Source organism: Notamacropus eugenii, chromosome 5, assembly GCF_028372415.1.
Source record: "Notamacropus eugenii isolate mMacEug1 chromosome 5, mMacEug1.pri_v2, whole genome shotgun sequence".
Taxonomy (NCBI): Eukaryota; Metazoa; Chordata; class Mammalia; order Diprotodontia; family Macropodidae; genus Notamacropus; species Notamacropus eugenii.
In genome coordinates this window covers 210696384-210714836 of record NC_092876.1, presented here as the reverse complement: position 1 = coordinate 210714836, position 18453 = coordinate 210696384, and the positions used below count along the sequence as shown (strand labels likewise).

The following is an 18453-nucleotide window of genomic DNA, read 5'->3' as shown; positions in this document are numbered from 1 at the left end:
TTAGTCTTGAGAAAATCTAATAAATAAGGTTCAATGAAACCTACAGAAGAAATTCAGGATCTCTGAGATGAACCCTAATAATTTTGCTCAGAGATATGATGAACTAAAGCAATGATAACCAAAGAAAAATGAGAAAAGAGAATAATCCTGAAGATTTAATGTTAATGAATTTGAAATCAAATACAATGCATGATATATTTGCTATGATTATTCAGCCTGCCTCTATAATATTTTGCATCATTGTAAACTCTAGAGCAGTGCCTATGGTAAGGCTCATAAGATTCATAAACTTATTTTGGCATTTTCTTACATGCCTCTTCATCCCTTTTTGCCTTTGACATATTGATGAAAACTTACATGCCCAGCAAATATTTGCACTCTCAATAATTTTCTCATTTATTTTTACTATAATTTCAGGAATATGATCCTACTGAAGGAAAAAAAAACTGCATTTAAGAATTTCAACATTTACCTGATGAAGAATTCCACCTCAGTCATGTGTAGTTCATGTGCACTTAATTTTCCCCTTAGTAGTTAGTCATAGGGACAATAAATCCACAATTCTTTCTTTTCACAATTCTTTAAAAATATGCTGTGAAATTATGCTCTTTTCACTAGCTGTTTGCAATAGTTCCATAATACTTGGAGAGTTGAGGAATTCTACTGGTTTATATGCCTACTTCAGATATTCTGTTGAACTAATATCCCAGAAGGGTAATATGAAGATGACTTTTCAAAAATCATAGATGAGGCAAATGACTCATCTCTTCATGTAACAAAGCCCTCACCAATGCTCTCTAACAGTAAAAATATACTTATTATACTGTAACATCTGTGAAAGACCTATAGACTCCCTACTCCCAGTTTCTCTTCAAAGAAGACTTTCAAATTTCAACTACTCTTTATCAAGTTGTTTTTTTTTTTAATTTTCTATCAGGTGTGTCAACTTCCTATAATTAACCTAGAAAAGCTGTATTGTATGTATATGTGGAGGATAATTTCCATAAGAAGACATAGATTTCAGTGTCCCATAGGTAACCTCCTTGTCCCAGACAGGAGGACTGGAAGGAAGGTAGTCAGATTGCCAGAGGAAAGAGATCTGATGATGGCTACCTGCGGCAATAAGATCTATGCTGATCAGATTACATGAAGGCAAGTTTGGTGGGATCTTTAGTGTAAAGAGTGGGATAATTTGGTTACTGGGTGAAATTAGGGTAAAGGTCCCCAGTTCTACCTTGCCCCTTTGGTCTTGCTCCTGAGATAATTTTCAGGGCTTCAGACAAGTGACTAGAAATATAAAACGCATTGAAAATAATGTTTCTATCATAACTTAAACAAGAATTTAAGACAGATGATTAGAATAGCAGTAGAGGAGTTATATCTAATGGACAAATACCCCTATCATGGAAGAAGAAACTACATAGTAACTGAAGACCAGTAGATGATGGAAGAGCAGCAGAGAGTAGAACAATGGAAAAGCTAGATCAGTAAGGACCAAAGAAGAAAGCAGTAGAGAACAGTTCAGTGGAAGCAGCTGGTGAGAGCAATTCAACAGAGATTCCAGGAGAAAGCAATGCATTTGACAAGAAAGAATAGCTGAAGCCCAGCTGTGTGGACAAAGCAGTTCACAGATGGATGACATCACCAGAGGATCTCATGACTCCACAAGGAAACAAGCATTAGTCATGAAAATTGAGAAGGATTGTAGTGGGGGTGCCATCACAGCAGTGTGAGTTGTCTTGGCTTTGTAAGTTTATTGATTATGTGAGTTCCTTTCATGTGTGCTGCCTCCATACATGTTACTTGCCCAGGGGTGTTACTGGTTTACATCTCCTCTCCTAAGGATGACACCATAACCTATGAGAAAGGATATGCAGGGATCTTTATTGTTACTTATTTTACTATGCTGCTAAGTAAATGTCTTTTACTTTGAAATGATTTGCTTTCTGGCTCCTTGGTAAAAGAAACACATCAGTACAGGCTCTTAAGCTATATTTTTAAATGGATGCTGACTCAATATGCCTTGATCATGGATTAGTTTTCAGGGAGGCCCATCTGTGAGAAGGAGCTTGGATGCACATTGGTTGCAATGCATCCTGGGCAAATAGCCCATCTTTGGGGGATTGTGGCAAGCTATTGGATAGAACAGATTTGAGTTTTTTCTTTTTTCTGAGACTGTAATCTATATCTGTGGGGCAAAAGTTTTAAGGAGCAGGTTTTTGGTGATTTGAGGGTAAAAACTCAGGATGGAGTAGAGGCCTAAGTAGAAGACTTTTTTCTTTTTCTTTTTGGGGGGTCAATATGGACTAAGTGACTTGTCCAGGTTCACATAGCTAGGAAGTATCTGAAGCCAAATTCAAACTCAGATCCTCCTAACTCCTGGCCAGGTGCTCTATCCACTGTGCCATGTAGCTTCCCCTCAGGAAAATATTTCAAGGAGCTCATACTCTAGAAGAGAAAGATTTTAGCAAGTTTTTACCTTAAAAAAGAGTAATACAATGCTCTAAAATCAGAGTGGAGTGAAGTCTGAGGGAATGAGAACTGGGTGGGAAATAGCTTTTGTGTGTCTTGAATGTTTTATGATTTATGTCTAATTTGTTTCCAAAAATTATTTAGGGCAACATACAAGGTTAAAATATATATAACCATACAAATTAAAACCAAAAATAAAGCAATTCAGCAGTTACACAGAGCAGAAAAATAGATATTACCAGAAACCTAGAATGACTTCATTACTATAGTTAAGGATTGTACTTAACTCTGACCTTCCTGGCAGCTAAAGAGAAAAGAGAAATATATTGGGTGATATCATCCCCATTGTCTGATAAAATAAGGCATGCACATTTATCTGGAAAGACTCACTTTTTCCTGGCACTGGATTCAAGAAGGAATTTATCATACTGATCCTTCCTTAAGGGATGTTGAGTAGGTGACAAAATTGTCTTCAACCATAGTTTTGCAAAAAGACAGACACACTTCAATTACACTCTCTTCCTCTCTACCCTCCATAAAATCAAAGGTTATAACATTAAATCTTAACTCATTGAAGGCAGCTGTGTAGGGGGCAGAAATATCATTATCTTCTTATAACCCTGATTATCTAATAGAGTTTATCTAGTTAATGTATCCTGAAATATATACTTTGAAGCTTAAATTATTGTGATGGAACCCTTAAATTTTGATTTATGGGATCTGGGTGGGGAAATGGAATTCCTGGTTTCAAAACATTAAAAAATTATCACAAAACCAAAGAATATTGAAAAAATTGATAAGAAGGATTATGAAGATGGTAACATAGATGCATGTTCATACATGGTATATGAAGGGATTAGTAGAGGATATTAAACATATAATTCTAGAGGAAAGATTGCAATGTGTATGTGTGTCTGTGTCTGTGTGAGAGACACAATCTGAGAAATGTCTACAGTGTATTTTTATAAGACAAGGTGGTAGGATGATGAATCTCAATTTTACATGTCAGACACAGCAAATGTGGGATGAGAAAGAGGAGAAGATATGAAGGGGACTGAGTTGTGATGGAGACATATTATGAGAGGTGATAGGGTGATGAAAAAATGAATGAAAAAATAGCTGCTAAGCCTTATGCATTAAGCACTAGTCAAAGCACTGAAGATATAAATATAAAAATAGGATAGTCCCTGCACTTTAGATGCTTATAAGATAAGGGGAAAAGACAACATGAAGACAATGTCTACATGGAAGTTGTAGTCAGGGAATGAAGTATCTAAATTCCAGAATTACAGGGATAGTGAACTGATACATTGAGCAAGATGAAAGTATGAAGACAGATTGTGGGTGTTTGAAAGAGGATGCTGGCATGTTTGCATGGGTACGTATACATACACAGTTAGTGGCTGTTGTCCTTCATTCTCAAAGAGAATCAAAATGTCATGACTATGTTAGAGTTAAGTTGCAGTGTGTCTGACTGTGGCTGACCAGACCAATATGAGCTCAAAATACTCTACCATAGATCAGCCACAAATAGTCCATGTGAACATTTGGGGTGGATACTCTAAATTTGCACATTTCATATTTCTTTTGAGCTACTTTAATTCTACTTTGCTAATAGAGCATAGCACCTTCTTCAATGAGGGCACCCCATAGTGGGTTGTTCTGTATCAGCGTCTCCCTTGGAATGCAGTCAGTTACAAAGTTCTTCAGAGAGACCTTGAGAGTGGCCTTGTAATATTCATACATACATGTTTATACATGTACATATTTCTATACATAGAAGGACTGTTTATGTGCATGTGTAAACATGTATATATTTGTACATATACAAGGAGAAGAGGAATACATGTGTCTTAAATACTCATGTGCCTAAGGGGTATAGATTTGACATATGGGAAACAGAGAATGGATATTGGAAAGGATAGAGTTATTGTGTGAAGAGAGAGAATCTTTAGCCCAGAAAAGGATAATGAAAGGCATTACCGTGATCTCATTCCAGGAGTTTCATAAATAGTACCACAGACTGGTGGTGTCAAAGTCAAATAAAAATGGGCACCTTTAAGCCATATATAAGGATCACTGTGAGGCAACATACTGACTTAGTTTTTAAATGTAATGTTGTCCATATTATATGGTATTTTCACTTATTTTGCTAAACACTTCCCAGTTACATTTTAATCTAGTTCTAGCAGCATTCAGGATTGTTGTAGGTCTCATGTTTGACACCGATCCCTCTATAATTCCAGTTTGTTTAGATTTTTCTAGTATCAAAATTTACTTACACAGACTCTACCAATATATTAGGCAGAACTCTAGGAATCCTTAAAAATAGTTCAGGGAATTGATCTAATATAATACAGAGATTAAAGTTAAAGGAGCTAGCTAGAGAAATACAAATTTAATAAGGCTATTAGACTGTCTTTAAATTATCAAATTCTTAAGCTTTCACTAAGTACTAGGGTCCAGAAAGATGCTGACATGTTTGAATGCCAGAGTGCTCAAAGTACTACTATAATCTTACCTGACTCAGCCACATCGGAAGTATGGTGTTCAGTTCTGGATGCCACATTGAAAAGTATGTCCAGAGGAGGATAATCAGGATGTCGAGGAAACTTAAAATGCAGTGAGCTGAGAATTAATTAAAGCAACTGAGGATGTCTAGCCCAGAGATCAGAGAGCTGGACTAGATGATGTCTGAATTCCCTTCTAGCTATAGACCTGTGATAAATGTCTTCAAGCATATGAAATGCTATCATATGGTAGAAGATTTATATTTATTCTTCTTGGCCCCAGAGGGAAGAACTAAGAGCAACGAGTGAAATATGTAGAGAGATGGATTTTGGCTTGATGTAAGGAAAAATTTTATAACAGTTCTATCTCAAAGTGATATAGGCTTCCTGAGGTGACAAATGCATCTTCCCCCACTGGAAGTCTTCAAGCAGAGGCTGGATGTTTTTTGAAGGTGATAGAAGGACTTCTTTGTTAGATAGATGGCCTCTGAGGTCCCCAACTGTAATGCCAAGCAACTCAGCACACTTGAGGGCAGCTACTGTGAATATATTTAGGGTTGAATCATGAAGTATAATGAGCACTCTATTTATACAAAACTAAACCTTGAAGAAACTAAAGCATTCACAAATCATAATAACAACTTAACAATTTATTACCAAGGTGACCACATGACCTTAAACAGACACAAAAGCATTCACAATAGTATATAACATAATATAATCCCAAAATAGTTGTTTAAACAATCAGGGGATCCCAGGCCAAGGTCTTTTCTTAACACAACACCTCTCCAAGGGTAGCAGATAATACAACACACTCCACCCCTAGGTCACAATAGGTTACAATCCCCTCAATCCAGAGTGTCCAAGTAAAGTCCTCTTGGGGGGTACATCTCCCCACCCCATTATTGTAGGCTCCCACCTGGCACTCTCAGGTGCAGGCAGGTTCTAATGAGCCAAAGGGTCCAGGTCCTAACCCCACTCCAGCTTCCTCTTTCAAGTCCTGAGGGTCATCTGCGTAACAAAGCCAACTGGGTGGTCCCCGGGGGGGGGGGGCCACAGCCCTTCTCCCATCCCACCACAGATAGCTCCACCCTCCACTCCACCCCCATCCCAATTCATCCCAGAAAAATGCAGCAGGAAATCACACACACTGCTCCTACCTTGCTGCAAAGCCTCCATCTCCTGAGTCTCAAATTCCAGGATTCCTCCTCCTACAGTTTCAGGAGCCAAACACTCTCAGCTACTGCCTGGTTTCATAAGTAGGCAACTCTCCACTCTTGCTCCGTGTCTCACCTCAAGGGGGAAGTGACTGCTCCATTCTCAGCTCTCCCTGCTCCTGCCTGGGTCCAGGCACAGCAGGCTCCAGAGACTCCTGCCTCTAGTTCCTGTCTCTGGCCCACACCACCCCAATTCTGGGGCAGTTCATCCTTTCCCAGCTTCACATGGAGAGGGGTCACTCTAGTCTGAGCTCTCAGCACAGCAAAATAATACAAGTGGAAAACAACAGACAACTATCCCAGTCTCACTAAACCCCATACTTTTCTAGTCCAGTGTTCTAGTGTTTTCCCAAGGATTGGTATCAGAGATCTCCTCTCCCTATACATTACCAGACTGAGAGAGAGCACAAACATTAAGGTTTACATTTGTAGTGGGGGAGGGGGGCTCTCTTAATAACATCTAAACATCCTATACATGTCCTGACTCAGCACAGCTGTGAATTACTAGGGTTCAAAGGAGATTAATCCTTCAGATATTTACAATTTAACCTGAGCCTGGGAAACTGAACTCCAAGAAAAAAATCCCATGTTGCTTGTACTCACACCAACATTTTTAGATTCTGTAATGCTGTGATTTGCCATATGTCGTTCTTGCCATGTGACCTTTCCAGTGTCTTTTTGAGTAGTAAATTCTTCTCCAGGCTTTATTTCTGACCATCTAGACTTTTTCCATCATGCCACAGCAGCCTTGTCACCCAGCAAGTTCACTCTGCCCATGAATCCTGACCTTCTCACATTGCCAATACATTCTAACCCTGCAGTCCTTTCCTCTAATCCCAGAACCTCCTGTTTAAGGAAAGTTCCTAGGCCAACCATGTCTTTATTATTCTCTGGTGTCCACCCTTAATTCTCTGGATTTTCTCCACTTATGCCTCTGCTCAGGTATATCACCTCAGTTTAATGTGTTGAATGTAAGCTCCTTAAGGACAAAGGATGTCTTTCTTTCTGCTTGTATTTGTATTCTCAGTAGTGCCTGGTACATAGCAAGCACTTAACCTATGCTTGTTGACTTGACTATTCTTCATGCACCTGATTCCCCATCTCCTTCTCCCATGCTGTTCTCATTTTTGCTGTTCTCATGTCAGACCACCTTTATAAACAGCTAAATTTGTTCTCTTCTCCTCCTACTACACCCCCTGGTAGTTCTGCTCCAGCTCTCTATTCACTGGTCAAGATCATCTGAGAGATACCTGAGATATCCCCAGAGATTCTCTGGTCATTGGACATCTTTTACTCTTAGCCATTAATGTCAATCATTTCTCCAGCTCATATTGCTAAATCACTGACCTACGCAGAGAATGGATTGATTCTCAAATATAGGATTATTTCTAGAGTTAGAAGGAACCTCAAAAGAAATCTAATCCAAAATTCTAGTTTTAAATATAAGGAAATCAAAGCCAAGAGAGTTAAAGTGACTTGCCCAAAGCCATGTAAGTCAGAGGTAGAATTGAAACCCAAGTCCTCTGACTCTAGTGCAGTGTCATTCTGTAATTGTGAATGTAACATAACACTGGAGGAAAAAGTCTGATGGAAAGCAGAAATTCAGATTAGCATTCCCCTCTCTTCAACCACCAGTAAACTGCCTTCATGCTATGATTGATATAATCATGCATAAATTGGAAAACTAGTCCTTTTCTAAGTGAAATGAGAGAGTCAAAGTCCTGAAGTCACTGACCAGTATGTGATCCTACCTTTCCGTTACACAAACTAGAATGCATTCATGTACTGGAAAATCAATTTGTCATCACTTTCCCCATGATTAATACAGCAGGGTCACATTTCCCTGTTCTGAATTGAAAAGGATATCTTCTTTTCTCTTTTCATCACCTGTAAAGAAATGTAATTATGAACTGGTATGGTTCCCATTTTTCAGGTTGGTAGAAGCTGCCAGTTTCCATTCCACTAGACACCTATGAATCACTTCCATCACACAATGAAGAATTAAAGTAGGACTTCATAGAGATGAAAATGAGAAAATTAAAATATTTTCAAAGCAATGTATGAAATATGAAAGTAGTCACTAATGGAGACCTATGTCTATGGGAAATAAGACAAAATACAGCATACAATAAAATATACTTTTAGACTTTGTTTAATATTAAAAAGAACCCTTTGTTCTTTTAATGCAAAAAACCCCTTTGTCTAAATGGTGGGGGGAGGATTGGGCAAGTTAGGAGGCCAAGCTTGGTCTCTTGTGGAGAGACTTTCCTAATGGGCAACATAAAATCTTCATTGGAAGCTCCCTGGCAGGAGAATCACTGGTCCAAGAGGCCAGAGCCATGAGCATTACGTTCCTGTAGTGAAGAGAAGCTGAAATCATTGTAGGTCAAGTGCAACTGATTATCACAGTCAAGCCAACCACCTCCAAATGCAGAGGAAGCAAACCATCCCTCTAAACATCTGTACTTACTTCTTCCTGGTCGAAATATTGGCTTTTCTCTTTTCACTGTCTCACTCCCTGTTCCCTATGTATGGCCTGAAAATATACTTTTCCTCTCTCTTCTCTTTCTTCCATGCCTATCCTTTCCTCATGCCTATCTACCCATTTCATTGACAATAATATAGAGTAAATGTATCTTCTATTATTTTTTTTAAAAAAGAAAAGGCATAATAGAGAATGAAACATTTTGCTTTTTCATTATCAAAACAAAAACTACGTCAACAAAAATCTCAAAAAACGACCCTAATGTTGGTGTTTCCTCATTTGTCAGTGACACTTAATTGATCTTTTTTTCTGAGTTGATGGTCCTTGAGAGGAAAAAAAAAAGAATTACCCATCCTGGCATTAAAGTGTTAGAATGCCAGTGTGCCATATGATACCTTTGGACCCTTGGCAGAAAGATTCATATAGTTTATATCAAGGATGCCAACAAGTGATAAGTAAATTATTTTGCTTCATTTTTATTTTTATTAATATTCATATACTGGCTCAAATCCCAAAAATTTGAAACATAAAGGGGAGACCACATATGGGTTGCTATCTTAAAACAGCGAGGCCAGGAATATGTATTTGGATGTCTTAACTTTTTCCAGCAAACATTTAAATAATTTCCTTTAGTCTTAATGCAATCGTAGTTTGCATATAGAATAAAATGACTGGTTATAAACCATGGACTAATTAAATGAAAGGCTCTGGTTATTACTCTAGTTATAAATAACTTTTATATCTATATTTCATTTCCAGCACTAATTCTGTTGGAACCCATTTTAGCTTTATTTATTTATGACTCAAGGAATGAACTAAAACTCTTGTGAGCTTCCTAGAAAAATTATCCATCCTGAAAGGCTATTAGCTATAGTAGCGATCATAGCAACATGTTCTAACATGAATGGCAGACCTTAATTTAAACCAACTAAAATTTGGCCTCAATAGCTTGGAACTAAAGGATTGCTCACTGCCTAACCTGGGCATTTTATTTGATTTAAATGAAACCAATGCTGAGAGTCATTTCCTGGATACTATAACATTGAGGACAGTTTGAGGAGCCCTGCTGGTTGAAATACTTACACCCGTTGCTCTTGACCATTTGAATTAGAATGGTTGTTTGTCTCTCACAAGGCAACTATAATAACCTTCTAGCTATATGGTGGCACAATTAGAGGAAATTGACTAGGTTCAGTCTATTGGTATCCATTACCTTGACTGAGCCAGCCCACACCTGGCATCTTTAATGAGGATTAGTCCTGTGAGGGATGGACAGCAACAGTGTTTATTATTGACCTAATGCTGAAGACTCATCACTAAACCTGAAGGGTTTTCCATGGTCCAATGAACCTAAACGCCTCTCATTTCTACAAGTAGCAAATCCCACAAAAAGGACAAATTGATGTGTTAAGGAAACAAGTCAAAAAGTTATAACAGGAAGGAACTTTCCTGAAGGGCCTGGCACCTCTATTGCTAGGGACAGAAAGACAATTGAAGACCACAGACATATAAAAATTCACATTTTTCTTTGGAATTTCATGAATGTTACATTAACATGAACATTACATGATGTTACAGCAGCAGCAGCATCATTCATGGTTCAATGTTGGAAAAATACTTTACATATGTTCACATTTGATCTCATTCATTGACACAAAACACTATTTAATGTATGTTGATTTTATAAAGGTACAGCAAGTCCTGTGGATAAGGTCTGTTGAATCTGCTGATAATCTTAAGCTCTATGTTCTAAAATATTGAGAGAAAATTGTAATTTTTTTTAGTATAAAGAAAGAACTAGATGGGGGAGACAATAGCGTATTTTATAAGAAAGTTGAAAACTAGAGGTTGTTTTCTTACCCTTCAAATAACTCTTATCTGTTAAATATAGAAGTCCTTTCCCGTTATCTTTTGCATTCAATATGCCTTATGTTTATGTATAAATAAAATCCTGGTTCCATTAACTGGTGATGAGATTTTCCTTCTTGAATTACTTGCATGAATTTCACTTAGTTATTTTCATCATGGCTTCACCTTGTAATACTGTGGCAAGAGAACAGATGAATTAAAAAAACAAAACACATTTTTTCCCAGTTTGGTGGCATTCCAAATCAAGATGCTTACTTCTTCCAAACCCAATTAGCAATGGTCTATTTCAAAACATCTCACCACCATAACCACTCAACATGCCTAAACTTTCTCACTTAAATTTTTCAGACAGCAGACAGAAAAACAAATTTAATGCCATTTTTGTTCTTCTATTCCCACTGTCCCCTGTGAGTTCCATATTTTTAGACTAGCTTCAAAGTTTGTAGATTTTCACCACACACATAATAAAGTTTGCATTCTTTGAAAAATTCCAATCAATTGAAGGGCAAGGATGCTAAAGTGGCAGAGATTTGAAGCCTATAAAATACCTATATTCAGAGCCTGAAGGAATAAGCAATCTTTCCTTTACCACTATAAGAGAGTCTGGGCAGCTGAGATATGCAGGTAGGAAATAAAAGCTATAGACAATAGCCCAGAGGACTACACTTGTCTTTTCCCTACTCTGAAGGTGCCTGCAGGCATCAAGCGAAGCAGAAAATCTGGGTTAGTGTTTTTAGGTTGGCCCACAATACTACTGTTTCAGAGTTGTTTATCAAGGGAGACATGAGAGAATATATGCCAAATGAGAACTCTTCATAACCGATAATGCCAGCTGCAAGAGTGTTTGTAATGCCTCAGTGGATCTCTGTGAGTATCTCTGTGTTCAGCTTTGTGTTTGTCTGTCTGTATGTGTGTGTGTGTGTGTGTGTGTGTGTGTGTGTGTGTGTGTATGTCCATGAAGTCTTGGGTATTGCCCCATGCTGTGTGCTCACCTAGGTATTTTGCAAGTGAAGAATGAAATGTCTGGCTGGTCATGAATGAGTCTGTTAGCAACAAGTTGAATCCTTGACAATGTCTCCTGAACCTTTATATTCTTTTAGGTATGCCTGAATCAAAGGTCATGGCTTTCTGACAGTAATACTGTACCAGCACCATGTAGAGCACCCTCCAATATAGTTCCTTCTCATAAGAGTCTAATGAAAGTTACTCAGGGACTGGGAGAATAGCACAGACGCTACAGGGAAGAGAGGGGTTGCTCAGTTTGTGACATTTCAGAAGTATCTCATAGAAGTGACTACATTTCACTCTATTTGCACTCCAGGCTATGGTGACTTTGCAGCTGATATAGGATAACTTTCTACTCTTGCACAAGTTCTAGCAGTAACTTAAACAAACACAGCTATTCTTAGGTTATTGTGAACTAATATTCAAGACTCAGTCATGGACCATGGCAATAGACCTTCCAAGTGAAGATTATATTATGAGAAAAATTTAGATGGAGCATAATGGATTGAGCAATTTTTCTAATGGAAAAAAGTAGCTAATCCCTGATTTGGAGATAACCAATATTTTAAGGCAGAATGCCTAACAATGTTTGGTTATACTATTAGGTATATGGCAAAGAAAGATATTATTGCTTGCCTACATAAATAAATTCTGCCAATTGAGAGCTACTTGAGCTTGGGAAGAGACAACATTAATTAAAATCTTTAAGGGGTTACGTTAGGAACTTATGTCTTAGTGGCAGGGCAATCACCTCTCACTAGTCTCCTGGACATATTCCTTTAGCTGGATGACAGCCAATTAGTTTAGAAGTGGGACAAGGATTAGAACCAAAAAAGAAGGGAGATATCACTGAAACCTTGATTCATGAAGCTGAAGGTTACCTGAAAATGACAGAGTTCACTGTTGGCATCACTGAGTTCAACATAATCTGTATTGATTTAGGATTATCTAACTTGTCAGAGCTAGAAAGCATAGAGTTAGCATCATTGGGTCATAGGTTGAACTTTTAGCACTAGAATTAGAATTAGAAGGGAATTTAGAATTAGAAGTAGAAGGGGTCCTTAATGATAATCTAGTCTAACCCTTTATTTTTCAGATTAGAAAAATGAGCCCAAGATTATATCACATAGCAGTAATACGTAGGAGAAGCAAGATTTGAGCTCAGATCTTTTGAATGGAACACTACCCTTGCTATGTTGAAAAAAACAGAGGAATGTTATGACTAGAGCAAGACAAAGGTTCAGACTGTAGTGTCCATGGCAGAGCCATTTGACATGTTTGGGATTCTTATTTTTGGTGTGTGAGCCCTGATAATTGGATCAAATTACTCCCCACCCCAATCTAATGGAATTGCAGATCAATTCCTCCCTCAGGTCGAATTGCAGGGGGTTAGAGGTATAATGGGATGGGATCTGAGTCCTTCCCTCAATAGGACATTAACAGGAAGCAATTTCAAAATTTCTTGGGAGGGGAAATCGGAAATACAAAGACCTCTCCAAAGATACAAGATCATATGGAGCCAATCACCGTCCTCTAGGTGAAGAATGAAGCGGTTTGAGATTCCTCATGTGTAGGACCAAGGAGAAATTCCCAGTAGACAAAATCTTTAAGTTCACTCCTGCAAACCAGATAGAAAGATCATAAAAGAGCAGGGTACAAAAGTCAACAGTTCATCTCTTAGTTCATCTCCTTCCTAAAAGGGCACTAGATGGTAATTCTTTTGACAGGACTTAAAGATTAGAAGAAATAATTGGAATAGACTCAAGCAAAATCTAGTCCTCTGAAAGGATAACAATAGAAAAAAGGTTAAAAAAAGTTCCAAACAAAGAAACATTAGTCCATTAGCCATTAATTTATAATAACTTCTGGGTCAGGAGAAGTGAGTTGATAATAATAGCCCAGAATAATAATCAAAAAGAGGGATCTTCAAAGATGCTTGAGATTTCCCACTCAAATTCTCAGAGTACACAGTGAAGCAATGTAACTCTGTCCCTCAAAAGGAAAATAACAGCTGTGGAGTTGGTGGGTTGCAGCTGAGGGCAACAGCCTTAAGAACTGCTCTTAACAACCTCTTTTCCTTATTCTGAAGCTGTCTGCAAATTGCAGGTAAAAGCAGGAAGAAGTGGAGCTTCTGAGCAGGTGATATTCAATTAGCCCATTCTATTTCTGGGGCATCTAGGTGGTACAGTGGATAGAGCACTGGGCCTAAATTCAAGAAAATCTGAGTTCAAATCCAGCCTCAGACACTTACTAGTTGTGTGATCCTGGGTAAGTCATTTAACTCTGTTTGCCTCAGTTTCCCATCTATAAAATGAACTGGAGCAGGGAACGGCAAAACCATTGTTATCTTTATCAAAAAACCCACAAAAGGGATCATGAAGAGTCAGACACAACTGAAATGACTGAACAACAGTATTCTGTTTCTATTGCAAAAGGGGCTGTCTTGAAAGGAAGGAAATATAGTGTACCATGTGAGATCTTTATTATAGTAAATTATTGTGGATATAGAATTCTGTTGCTACTGGATGACTTCTTCTGTGTGTCTGTGTGCACTTACTTGTGGACTTATATGAATTCATGTTGAAGTACTCTGTGCTAGGCCGCACTGTAAGCTGCCTGATATCTTGGGCACAGAGAGCACTAAAAGATATTGAGAGAGTAATGAGCCTGTGACACAGTTAATAAGCAACGGACTCCATACCTTCTGAGTTCTTTGATTTTCTCCACACCATATCTGTATCAGAAGTTTTTAATACAGCGACTTAGCCTTGAGCAAAGTCTTCATGTCACTACAAATCCTCTCCAAAGAGCTTGTCTGCAATATTGTTGTACCATATTTCCCAAGAAAACTTCATTTTTTTCAAGTAAAATGAACAAAACTCTTAGTCTCCTTCCTCCTTCCTGGCACTAGCCAAGTGTCCCATGTCCCACTGGCCCAGACATTGACAAGATACACTCAATCATTTCTTTATTTATTGTCCCTGAGCATTGGGGTATGATTATTTTGGGTCTGCATCTCCCATGCCTGTAACTTCCCTAAGCCAAAAAGGATGGATGAAGGAAGATACTAATACAATAAAGATAGAAATGAAAATATTAGGGCCATGCTTTTATAATAATACACAGCATCAAAAAATTTGAGAATTCAGAGAAACCTCAGTAGCCGTCTATTCTAATTCATGCTCTGAAAGAAATCTGTACTATAATATATGTAACTAATGGGAAAAAATTAAAAAAATCAAACTAGCGGCCATCCAGCCACTGTATGTAGAACTCCAATGTAGGGAATCTACTGTCCTTCAGAGCAGGGAGTACTACTCTTGGAAAGCTACTTCAGGCAGATTTTGACATAGGTCAAAATTGGAATCTTTATGACTTCCATGTCTTTATTGCTCCATGTTCTGTCCTTTGAGGCCAAACACAAGTCCAAATCATCAATCTATCTTCCACATTATCATGAGCTCTGGTTTTTTTTTTTTTTTTCCTGGATCAGACTTGAGCTTTTATCAGTGTAGAAAGTTCCTGGAGAAGAACTTTTTCTAACAATGCAGATCTACAACTTCTCTGTAACCTAGATCCATTAGAACTTGCTTGGGGCACTGAGAGGTTCAGTGACATTTCCCAGAGTCACACAGGCAGTGTGCATTAGAAGTGACATTGGAACCTGACTTCCTGTCTCCCTCAGGGTCTGCTCTCTTCCCACCATGTCCATCATCCTTTCAGTCCTTCAAATTTTTGAAGACAGCAAAATATCTGCCCTCTTACACCCAGTCTTCTGTTCTCCTTGTTAACCATGTCCAGTTTCTTCAACTTACCCTAAAATTATTTTTTTTCCAGATTGTATTGACAATACTAAATCAACAGGCTTTAATCTGAGGACTTGGAAGTGACTCTTCTCATGGGAATAAGGCATATGATCTTTGCAAAAGCTATTTATTTTATTCTTTAAGTCCTTTTCCAATTCCCTCCCAAGCTCATGATGTAGTTAGAAATCTGAATGGCAGTTAAGTTAGGGATCAAGATTTTGGCTGAAGTCAAACTCTTACTTAATAGTGGGTTTCCATTCATATTTTGTTTTGTTTATTAGAATTCTTTCTAGATCACTCAATCAATCAACAAGCATTTATAAATATTCACCCTGTGCTCCAGGCACTGTCAGGTGATATGAAGATGGTACTATGAAGGGTGAAGTGGCCCTGGAATCTTGTAATATTTCTTAATTTCTTTTCATGTTGTGTCTATCTAACAAGATCATAAACTCCCTGAGATCAGAGGTTGTGACAGGTTAGAAGCTAAGCATAGTATCGTACTATGTTCACAAATATTTATTAAAGGAATAAGCATATTTTTCTTTCATGTGCAGGTAAGCAGCAAAGTTTTTACTGGCCATGATACTACCTCAAAGCAACAGGTTTCACTGCTTGCAGATGTGTATCAAAATGTTAGAAATGAAGGTTATTTGAGTGAAGAATAGTAAACTTGTCTCCTTACCTTACCTGGTTTTTCCTGCTAAAAGTTGTTGGAATGCAAAGCCAGAGAGACTCTTGGAAATGTCTAATACTAATTAAAGGTAGTTGCCTGGGAGAAAGTCGTAATTTCTGCCTAGACCTAGGAGTCAAAAAAGTATCTTAACATAAGAGTACTCTTCTGGACTTTTGTTGGCTATATGATGGCAATAGCAAACAACCTATAGTTTGCCCTTATCAGATAGAAATTCTTGCCCCTATTGCTTAGCATGCCAGAGCTGATAGGACCTACTTGAAACCCTAAAAAAATGAAGCTTAGAAGCTGTAGCATGGAACATGGTTGAGTAAATACTTTCAAACCCATCAGTCATCATAAGGTTAAACAGAATAGCAACTAGTGAAAAAATTTACCCAGTGTGTATGCCACATCCAGCAGGGAACAGGCCTAGGGAGAACACACCATAAGATCACCAGAAGACATCAATGGTTCTGGAATTTCTGAGGTATGAGTCATCCTTTCATGTGTATGTCCTGGCCACACACATGTTCCACACACAGGTGTCCCTAGGCAAATTCACACAGCTCACTCGTAGTGTGTGGGGGAAGAGAGGGAAATGGTATTCTAGGTTTATAAGGGGAAAATTATGCAGTAGTTTTTCAATATTATTTCACTAAATGTTTTGGCTTAAACTAATTGTGTCCTTCAGATGAATAGAGGAAAATAGGAAACATCAATTTTTATTCATGAGTTCATCAGCAACTGGTTTTAGTGGATGTGGACCCCCAAAGGACCTTGAAAATATGGCCACTAATCTTGGGGCCCAATGCTAAAGATGATGAAAGGTCAAGGCACGAACATGATCAATAGCAAACTGTTTCTGTGGATACAAAAGTCTGTCCCCTCAGTACAGGATAGATAAAGATACCACTCATGTCACTTGATGATCTGTCAGTCTTTTCTTTGTTATGTAATAGTTCCTCTTTCTTTTCACCTGTAACTTCATCAGTGTAATAACTGTGCTTCTTTTAAGAGCGGATTGATTTGTCTTTACACAAAAAGATGATAGTGCTTAGATGAAGGCTCTAGCCAGATTGTTAGCTTCTTTTATTAACAGGCTCAGGGCCAAGTAAGAGTTTTGAAATCAATTTCTTTTGTCATTAAATTCTTATCTGTTTTCAGGAATTTTCAGCATTTGCAGTTGGAAAAATCAGAAGTAGAGAAACCAGAAACTGCTATCCTCAGGTGCCCCTTAACTGACATTTTGCCAAGAGCACAAAATATAGACACTAGTCTTTAAATTTCAAGTTTTATAGTCTTGAAACACACTCAGTTTCATCTTGTGGATGAAAAAAAAATCCCATCTATGTTTGATTCACATTTTCTGGGACCCCAGGCACTCTAAACTTGGATTGGGAAAAGAGAGAGAACTAACACTTGTTATTTACTTAGAAATAGCATTTTCCAGAGATATTTGGATAGAATCACTTTTAGGTACATGACTACATCTTGTAAAAGAATATAGTAAATTACATAAGCAAAGGTAGAGCAAATTAAGTGGGCAAAGTAAAATTACTATGTAAACTGGGCTTATTCAGTAAAACACATTTTTACATCTTTAAGACTTTTGAATAAGCATTGTTTTCCATTTTCTTAAATCACTTGTTTCATGTTTTAGCACTGAATATACACGTTTTTGACACATATTCTCCATTCATTATGAAACTACACTGTTATTATTTTGTACATTAACCTTGAATGAATAGTCCTTTTTTTCCAACCTTAGCTGGAGTTCGTAGGTTTCCAGGGGGCCTTACATCAGACAAGTTCTAAGGCCACTGAAGCCTTCTTGGCTCGATGTCTTGGACATATTTCTTACCTTTTTATGACATATGACATGATGCAAAGTCTCACGATACCATAACATCAGATCCAGATGATATTTGTTGGAGCGCTAGTACCACATATATGAGGTCTTTAAAAGGAGACGTCTCACAGTACAAAATATCCAAAGAAATACTCTAGCTACCAGCTCTGTAGTGCTCATCCAAATCCCCTGGATTCCCATTTTTCATGGATTTGCAATTACATCCCTGCATCCTGAGATGTTATAGATCATCCTCCTGCTTAAAGACCACAACTCTATTTGGGACCTGCTCTCAATTCATTCCTCTTCCCTATCTGTTCCTGGTCCTTCCTATTCATTTATTCCTGTTTATCCTCATGGATTGGTTTCCTGACCAAGACTCAGACTAAAAACTTTCATTTCGATGGGTATCAGAGGCTCAAATTAAGGAATGAGGGATATAATTTAATTAAGTCAGGAGCAGGGGAGGATTTTTTTTCTGAATATGGGGCTTCTGAAACAGCTAGGTGGCACAGTGGATAAAGCACTTCACCTGGAGGCAGAAAGACCTGAGTTCTACTCTGG

The 18453-nt window shown here is 38.0% G+C and overlaps 1 long non-coding RNA gene across 1 annotated transcript in view; it reads left to right on the top strand.

The window, feature by feature from the left end:
* The first annotated feature begins 1626 nt into the window (after nucleotides 1–1626).
* LOC140509086 (uncharacterized) overlaps nucleotides 1627–18453 on the top strand; it is a 102309-nt gene continuing 85482 nt past the window's right edge. Inside the window, exon 1 of the long non-coding RNA XR_011968563.1 lies at nucleotides 1627–1729. This is a non-coding gene — a long non-coding RNA (uncharacterized lncRNA). The remainder of the gene's footprint in view (nucleotides 1730–18453) is intronic.